The sequence below is a fragment of the Mesitornis unicolor genome, unplaced genomic scaffold (assembly GCF_000695765.1).
Source record: "Mesitornis unicolor isolate BGI_N332 unplaced genomic scaffold, ASM69576v1 Scaffold29035, whole genome shotgun sequence".
NCBI classification, from domain to species: Eukaryota; Metazoa; Chordata; class Aves; order Mesitornithiformes; family Mesitornithidae; genus Mesitornis; species Mesitornis unicolor.
Window position 1 is genome coordinate 1 of NW_010183934.1, and position 7,898 is coordinate 7,898.

General features: G+C 37.0%; 1 long non-coding RNA gene across 1 annotated transcript; it reads right to left on the reverse strand.

Annotated features, from left to right (window-relative positions):
- Window positions 1-2,995: 2,995 nt before the first annotated feature.
- Window positions 2,996-6,982, reverse strand: LOC104540489. The gene is made up of 3 exons (XR_728131.1): window positions 6,886-6,982; window positions 3,996-4,116; window positions 2,996-3,065 (listed from the first exon to the last, which is right to left on the reverse strand). It is a non-coding gene; the product is annotated as an uncharacterized LOC104540489 (long non-coding RNA).
- Between the last annotated feature and the right edge of the window lie 916 nt (window positions 6,983-7,898).

Genomic DNA, 7,898 nt, shown 5'->3' on the forward strand with positions numbered 1-7,898 from the left:
ACCCACCCCATTCATCAGTGGGCCTACATAGTGCATCCCTGCTCTCCCTAAGCATCAGATGGGTTCTTTCCCACTTCTTTCCCACCAAAAAATTCCAACACAAAAAGCAAAGCAGAGCCTAATGAAGTTCTCAGGGTGCTAAAACCCACCCAGTATACTGATTTGCACTCTTAATTTTGTTGGTAAAACAGCCACATGATATTTCCCAGAGACGCCCTGAGCATGGGTCTTTAAAGGAAACTACAAAGTTTGATCAGCATCTGTGCAGTATTTCAAAACTCTCTTCTCACTTCCACATAATTAATTTTTTCAGGGTCAGCAAGGAAATGTGGGCATCCTCTCAACTTAGGAAAAATAAAGCAAGACAACAGCTCTTTTTCGAGTGCATTTTTGTTACTGGGAGTACAAAAGGAACAATTCTCCATCAAGAAGCATTACATGTCTTTCAAGTACTTCCTCCATTCATTTTTTGTTTGTTTTTTTTGCACCTATTATTAGATTAAAAACAATGAGCAGTACAAATACTCTCTTAAACTGGGTATGTCTATGTTGTTTGCACATGAAGACTCTGCAAACACGTAACATAAGCAAATGCTACTGAAAACTGAGTTTACTTTTCTAGAAAAGTCTACGCCTTTGTGAAATATCACTCCACTGCCCCTTCACACAACACTTAAGTGCCCGGTTTATGATTTGTTACTCGATGCAATGCATTTTTATTCTAAAAGAGGTTTACATGAAGGATGTTTTGAGTACCATCCTAAGGCAGAACAGCTCAAAAAATCCCAAACAGACCATAAAGCTTATGAAGAATGTGTGTAATATCTAATATTAGTAACAACAGTATTGAGATTTTTCACCATTATTTTGTCACAAATAGCCTGACAGCTACAAAAGGAGAAAGGGTGAAGAGGTGAGAAAAAAATGAAAGAACCCATAAAACTGAAGAGCAAACCTGCTGTTTCCAGCAAGCCTGCTCAAGCTGTCCCAGGAGCTTCAGCAAGAGGAACGCAGCACAGCCCGTCCCTTTGGTTTTTAACCTGGGACAGTATTTAATCATTCAATGCAACTAAGCCACAGTAATACTCAAAGTCCATGAAGAAAAGATGCAGTTCTTAAAAGAAGTTTTCTTACTGACCAGAAGGCTACCTCCTCCTAACTAAAAATACAGACTGACCTAACTCAAAGGTCAAAGAAAAATTATATACAAACTTCTTCCCACATCTCACAACTAGGAAAAGAGGATTTACAGTAAATAAATTCAACTGTCCTGCAAGACCTGTAACTTTGCGTAAGCATCGAACTTTAGGATAGTGAAGCACCACCTTCATAAAAGGCCCCTCAAGAGTTTATTTTACCAAATTGTAAAGTAAGAAACGAAAGCCAATAGTACACTCACCACGGGCAATGATGATCCATTTTCAAAATGCATCTTGAAAAAACCCAACAAAATTCCAAGCATCACAAAAGAAAAAGAAAAGAAAAAGTCAGAGGCGCAGTTACACGTCAGATTTAAATTATTCACATACAGATTAAGAACTATCAGTATGCACTACCGGTTACGTAAGCTGTTTAACAAAGGTGTGTATTTAAAGTCACAAGAGTTTACATACAAGTTAACTGTAGGTAACCCAAACCCAAAGCACTTGCTCTGTCAAGAGTTCAGTGATGTCACCTACATCTACAGCTTTAGGAAGTGATCCTCAGTCTGAATGGGTTTTTCAACTCCTGTTTATTCTCTGACAGAGACTTAGAAACTGGGCTAGTTCAATTATTATATACTTAGTGATGCAACTAAATATATTTCCAAGTATATGATTTGCTTTTATATAAATATATACATACACACAAGGTTTTTAAGAACTTACCTTGTACGAAAGATTCCAAACATTTTGCAATTACTCACTCTCCATTAATAAAACATGCACAAGAAAATAAAATTTAATCGAAGCAAGTGAATTCTGACAAGGTAAGGACAAAATTAAAGTATGCTGCAAAATATGTTAACTAATAACATTCTGCAAATTTCACTCACATTTCGTAGGATAACACAGTTCACCATTTTCTCTACCCTGCTCAGACATGAGGATGTTCCTATCTTGCATTGCAACCACCATCCCATACAACACAACCAAGATCCTCATTCTGCCTCAACTCAGTGACTCTCAGTGCCTCTGCTGTTTTTATTCTGCTGCACAGAATAAAAGGCCTTCTCTGTCTCACAATGGCAAGGTTTGATGTATTATCAGCTGAAGAGTATTTGGAACAGCCAAAAACTAAAACTAAATCAACCTTTGAGGAAGCCCCTTCTCTTAAAGGTTAGAAATTTAAACCACTGGGGACAGCAGTGGAGAAACACCCAGACATCCAAGCTAACTGGAAAAAGATCAGAGAGAAGAACAGCTGAAAGGAAGATTAATTACAAAGCAATTAGACTTCTGGGGAATGTGGAGGTGAACTTCCTTTTGTGTTAGACAAACAAAAACTTTATTTTACGGCTTCAGTTAGAAATGGGGGATGCTTCATTGTTTCTTTCTTCAAATAAAAATAACTTGCAAGTTATCCAATTAAAAAATAGGATATTAAATTTATTACCTCAGATAAGATGTAAGTGACATCATGATTAGATTGAGATGGGTAGTGATCTTTATTCAGATTCTAACAAAAGAAGCAAATTTTTGTTTATCAGCTATTTTTGGTTACATTCTTAAGGAAAGATCTTTATTAAAATTCATAATTTTTAACCATTATGTGAAGAGTGTGCAAGACCACATAATTCATGTTGGCATCAAGAAAGCCATTAAATTAATTAGAGTAAGAAAGAGACTTCCTCATAAATAAATAAATACTAAACCTGGAAAAAAACTAAGGAAAAAAGAAGCTTCTCTGCCAAAACATTACACCTGAAAAGTCTACGCATAAAAAATAATGGCTTCAGTGTCAAGATAAAAAATCTATTTATTCAGGAAACCACTTATTTAAAGTATTTTCTTACTTGTCGCATACAGAACAGTGATGGCAACGATCTGGTTTTACAAGATGGCATCTGTCACAGTACCTGATTGCTAAAGAAAAAAGTTCCAAGGTTAGACCAAAACGTACAGTTGCACACTTTGATACCTGAAGTCTGTGCCAAAGTTAGCACTAGCAGCTCAGCCCAGCAGAACCCCAGGAAAGCATTTCAGCATGACCAGAAGCAGCTGCAAATACTGAAGCATTCTGTAAGCACTTGCAATGCTGAATCCAGCAGAGTGAACCCAAAAAGCTCAGTTTTTGCAGTCTCTGCTAATCACGCTAATCGGGGCTTTTTTCTTCAAACCCCTCAGCTCTGCAAAACAAGCAATGAACCAACAAAACCCTCACTAGACTGGAAAACCTTTAAAGACTGTTCAACAATATAGCTATTTTAAGCTATTATTGTAACAGCTTTAATTTACTACAAGAGATTATCTCTTGGATTTGCTCAGCTAGCCAGCATTCACAAATTTACAATATCATAGGTTAAGATTAATGCTTAGTTTGGAAGAACTTTTGTTCTTGCAACTGAACAACCAGCAAGTAAAGCAGTTTCTTACTGTGATCTACCTAGCTATACATGACATGCAGACAGAGATTTATTTTTTTTAATTATTCTTTTCTTTGACCCATGAAAGAAATCTATGCAGTTAAAAGACTGCTACAGCCTCTTGTGCAGTTTGTTAGTATTAAAAGCTATTTGTTAATGTCTGTTTGCAAACATTTAGCAAGGCATTGTCAATCCATTTTAAATTCCTAGATTGTACGCAGCAATTTACTTTCCAACAAACTGAATAAATGTAGCTGCATAAAGCTGCATTAAAGTTAAGTTGTTGGGACACTTTGTTATTTTATGAAGTATGAAAAGCAGCTCTTTCCTACAATCCAAACACTTGATTTTTTTTTATTTTTATTTTTTAATTAGTTTAGGCAGTACATCAAGACATCTGCCTTCGGTGATCCCCTGAACACCTGTTTACCTCCAGACATTGTCCGTGTATAGATAGGAAGATCCTTGGCTGCCCGTCTTAAGACTTCTTGCTGGGATTCACCTCTAGGCTCCTTCTCTAGGGATTCCTTGTCTGAATATGATAGATGAAACTGGAATAATTTTAAAAATCACAGATACATTAGCAAATTTCAAGCTAAACAAGTATCTGTAGAGATGTAAATAGAAATAAATATTCATTATATAAAGATGGAATAGCAGCATGTACAAGGTATTACAGCAAATAACTCAGTGTTCCTAAGATCACTAACTTAGTTTATGGCAACTGAAGGCAAAAAAATAATATTTCTCATTTGACATTGATGCAATGCTGAATGCTTCCAGAAGTAAGAGGAGCATCCTCTTGGCAGGTCAGTTAATTTACTTCTGTAATACCAAATACCAGCTAGTGAATATAAGCTGTGGGTGTTCTGTGTGACCAAATAGCCACAATTTAGCATCTTCCTGCACAAAAGGGCAACTTCTGTCACTGCCCAGCATGGCAATAACAAACGTTGCTCTAGTAAGACCTAAGAGGGTAAAAACTGCATGGTATACATGTAGTAGTCCAAATTTCTTATACTCTGAAGTCCTCTGCTTCTAGAAATGGGCAGATGCCAAAGTCTTTGGTATCTCTATCAGAGAAACAGGATACAAGATCACCTCTGAAAAGAAGTCCATATTTGGCAGGAAGAGTGGCTGTCTCTAACCTGTACTAGAAACAGAAGCCCTCTGCAAAGCGTATGTGTATGCAGACAGGCTAGTAACTACAATAATATCTTTTTTTCCTAAATGAAAGCAATGCATGTAAAACTAAGAAAGCAGATAGAAACGTACAGTCAAGAGCCTATTCTCACCTCCATAGAGAAGGCAGCACTCTACCTTCCTGACAGAGCTCGCAATCTCCCAGCAGAAACTGGAGGATTTATATTGAGATACATAGGATTTCTCACTGCAGAAACTTCGTTTAGAATACTTCTGTTTTTAATGCTTCCTGTTTGATGTACACAGAGCTATTGCTCCATCATCAGATAAGTCCTAAATCTACAAAACCTTCCTGCCTGGGAAACCATCTCTCCCACCATCATGCAATGCCTGTACGTAGCTGGTACACACAGGTACAGAACAGCACACACTAAAGTGAAGTCCCTCCAAGTCTGTTAAACAGAAACTGCAGCCAGAACTTTAGTGCTTTTCATACATGCAAAAAGTCAAAATAAGCTTAAAAATAAATGTACAGATTGTGGGGTTTGCACCAGCTGCAGTATTCATGAGAACAAAATGCAAAAGCTTTATCTGTTTTCAATCCTCAAAAGAGTATTTACTATAGCTGATAAGTCCTTTTACATTTACAGACTTCATCCTAGCAACTGGAAGCCAAGCAGTAACTTAACATTACAAAATACCCTAATTAAATTTTTAAAATACTGCTCTAGCAGATTAGGAAAAGACATGGAACAACAAAGATGTCACTTACTGCCAGCAACACTGTGTAAATTCAAACAAAATAACACCACGCATTGCTTGCTATTACCCAACTTCAATACTTTAAATATCTCATTTGAAGTTCTCCAGTAGCATTGTATGATGGCTTTGGAAGCCCACTATAATTACTAAGGATTTGTCAAAATGTTTTGAACGTCTTCTATTGGCATCAGCCCAGTGATTTGAAAACCCTTCTAATTATTGCTACAGTCACCATATACACACATATATTTTGCTAAGTAATTGCCAATTGAAATACGTTCTTAATTAATTTCGTCTTTGCCCCAAGCTGTAGTAAAGACTGCAGCATGAAAGGTAAGGAAGATGCCAATTCTTTGAATTATCTACTTGTTTCCACAATTACATATCTTACCAGTGAATGCACACTATTCAGAGAACTGTGGCACAGTAGACAGTAGAAATCACAAGCTATTTATTTTGTGTTGGCATGGTGGTAATAGGAGTTAGGAGTCCGTGCTGAAACAGGTATTGGCTTTGCAGACATTTCTAACACCAGAGCAGCCATAGTATGATTCCTCTTGATCTCAGAGGTTGTGTGGCACAGCACTTACTGAGGAATGTGGGGTTTCTGTACAGACACAGGATGGAAGAGGCCAAAAAGTTGCACTGGCTGTACCAAGCTGCATGGGAGGATTTTCGTCAAGGCTACTGACAGTTTTCTCTCTTTTTTTTAAATGTTAGAAAGAATGTGAAATTATCTTGAGGTTTCATCACATTGGACATGGTTTTGTATCTTAATATTCTCCTAGACAACTGGATCCTTCTTCTTTAGCACTTCTGTACTAGCTGGACGTAGACTTGGGGTATGCATTTACTCAGACCTCTCTTCCATCCAGCTGTTCTACACTGGCTCCCTTCCTGCTTAGCCAGCTGTGACTTTCCAGCATCACTGTACCTGCTGTGCACTTATGCCACAGCCCTCAAGTTCCTTCCTACCAAAACAGATGAGGAAGAAGCTTTAATTCAGACAACAACAGACAGATGCTGACAGGCAGTAAAAGTCTTATACACATGAAAATACACCTTTTTCCCCCCCAAAAAAAGTATTACATCCCCATGCAAAGACTTAAGCTGCTAGTTCAAATAACTCATATTTTCAAATGGAGAGGGTTTTTTTTCTTCTTAATAGAATAAATATTACCTAATTTTAAAAATCTTTCAAAAAACTTTTAAAACTTAAAGAAGGTGTATTTTTGTTTGTCTTGGTCATTATGCTGTTTGCAATCTGACTTACTCCTATTAAGAAGCTGGAACTATGATCTATATTTTTCTACATAGTGTAAAAACTACATGACATCAGAGTCTAAGTTATTCAAATACTATAAAGTCAGGCATTTGACTAGGCTATTTCAGAAACAAAAGTTAAGTTATCTTACTTCTTTTGAAGGATTCATTGGTAGTGTAAAGATTGTTTTCCAATATGACCAGACGAACAGCATGAAAAATATGTGGTAAGCAACCAGGCACACAACTAAAATCAAAAAGGAACAGAATTAATACAAACAGACCAGTGATATTATAGTACTTACAAACAGATGCTGTACCTATCACAGAGAGTTACTCTAACAGATGTAACTACAAAGGCTCTGCAACAAAAATACTGTACTGCAACTTTACATGAGACAAATACAGACTGTGTGGGGAAAGTCATGATACAGGCTACATATATTCCGAAAGTTTCAGGGGAACGGTTCAAGGCCTGTTAGAGCCCCGTAATTATTTAGCAAGCACTCTCCCTTTATACATTTGTTAAATCCTATTTAGCTGATGTGTCTCTGCTTTTTAGCTTTATAAACCATGAAGGGAGACTGCTAGTCATGCAAAAAATGCAAATATCCCAAATAATCAACCTCCCTACCTCCAAAGGAAACATTGCTACCTAAACAACTACTAGAGTGAGGGCAGTCTTTTGAGTAGACATGCGTATGATACCTGAACAGTAACCATAATGAGTCAATTTGTCTTGAGACACTTTTAGGAGGAAGGACAGTAGGTAGTCTTAAAAATCCTGCAGGTTCTTTAAATTCAAATGTTCATTCACTACTTCATATTCTTCACAGCCAGTGACTTATTCTTAGATTTTTTTAACAGATGTCAGTCAACATTTACCATGCTGAGTTGTTGAATACAGAAGGTAACATTAACTTCTTCTATAAGCCTACCACAAATGGACAGGTGTTTCCATTTAAAAGCTCACAATGTATTAAGCAGTTCACTGCAGTAAACAGTAAATCCAAAACTTGTATTTCCTGATTAACTTGCTCTAATGCACAAGAAAAGAGTATTTTCTTGGATTCTTCATCCTTGGGCAGAGAAGTGGCAAATAAAGGACAGCTAGGACACCAACAGTGAAAACTATTACTTCCTTGCTGTACAGATGAACTCAGGT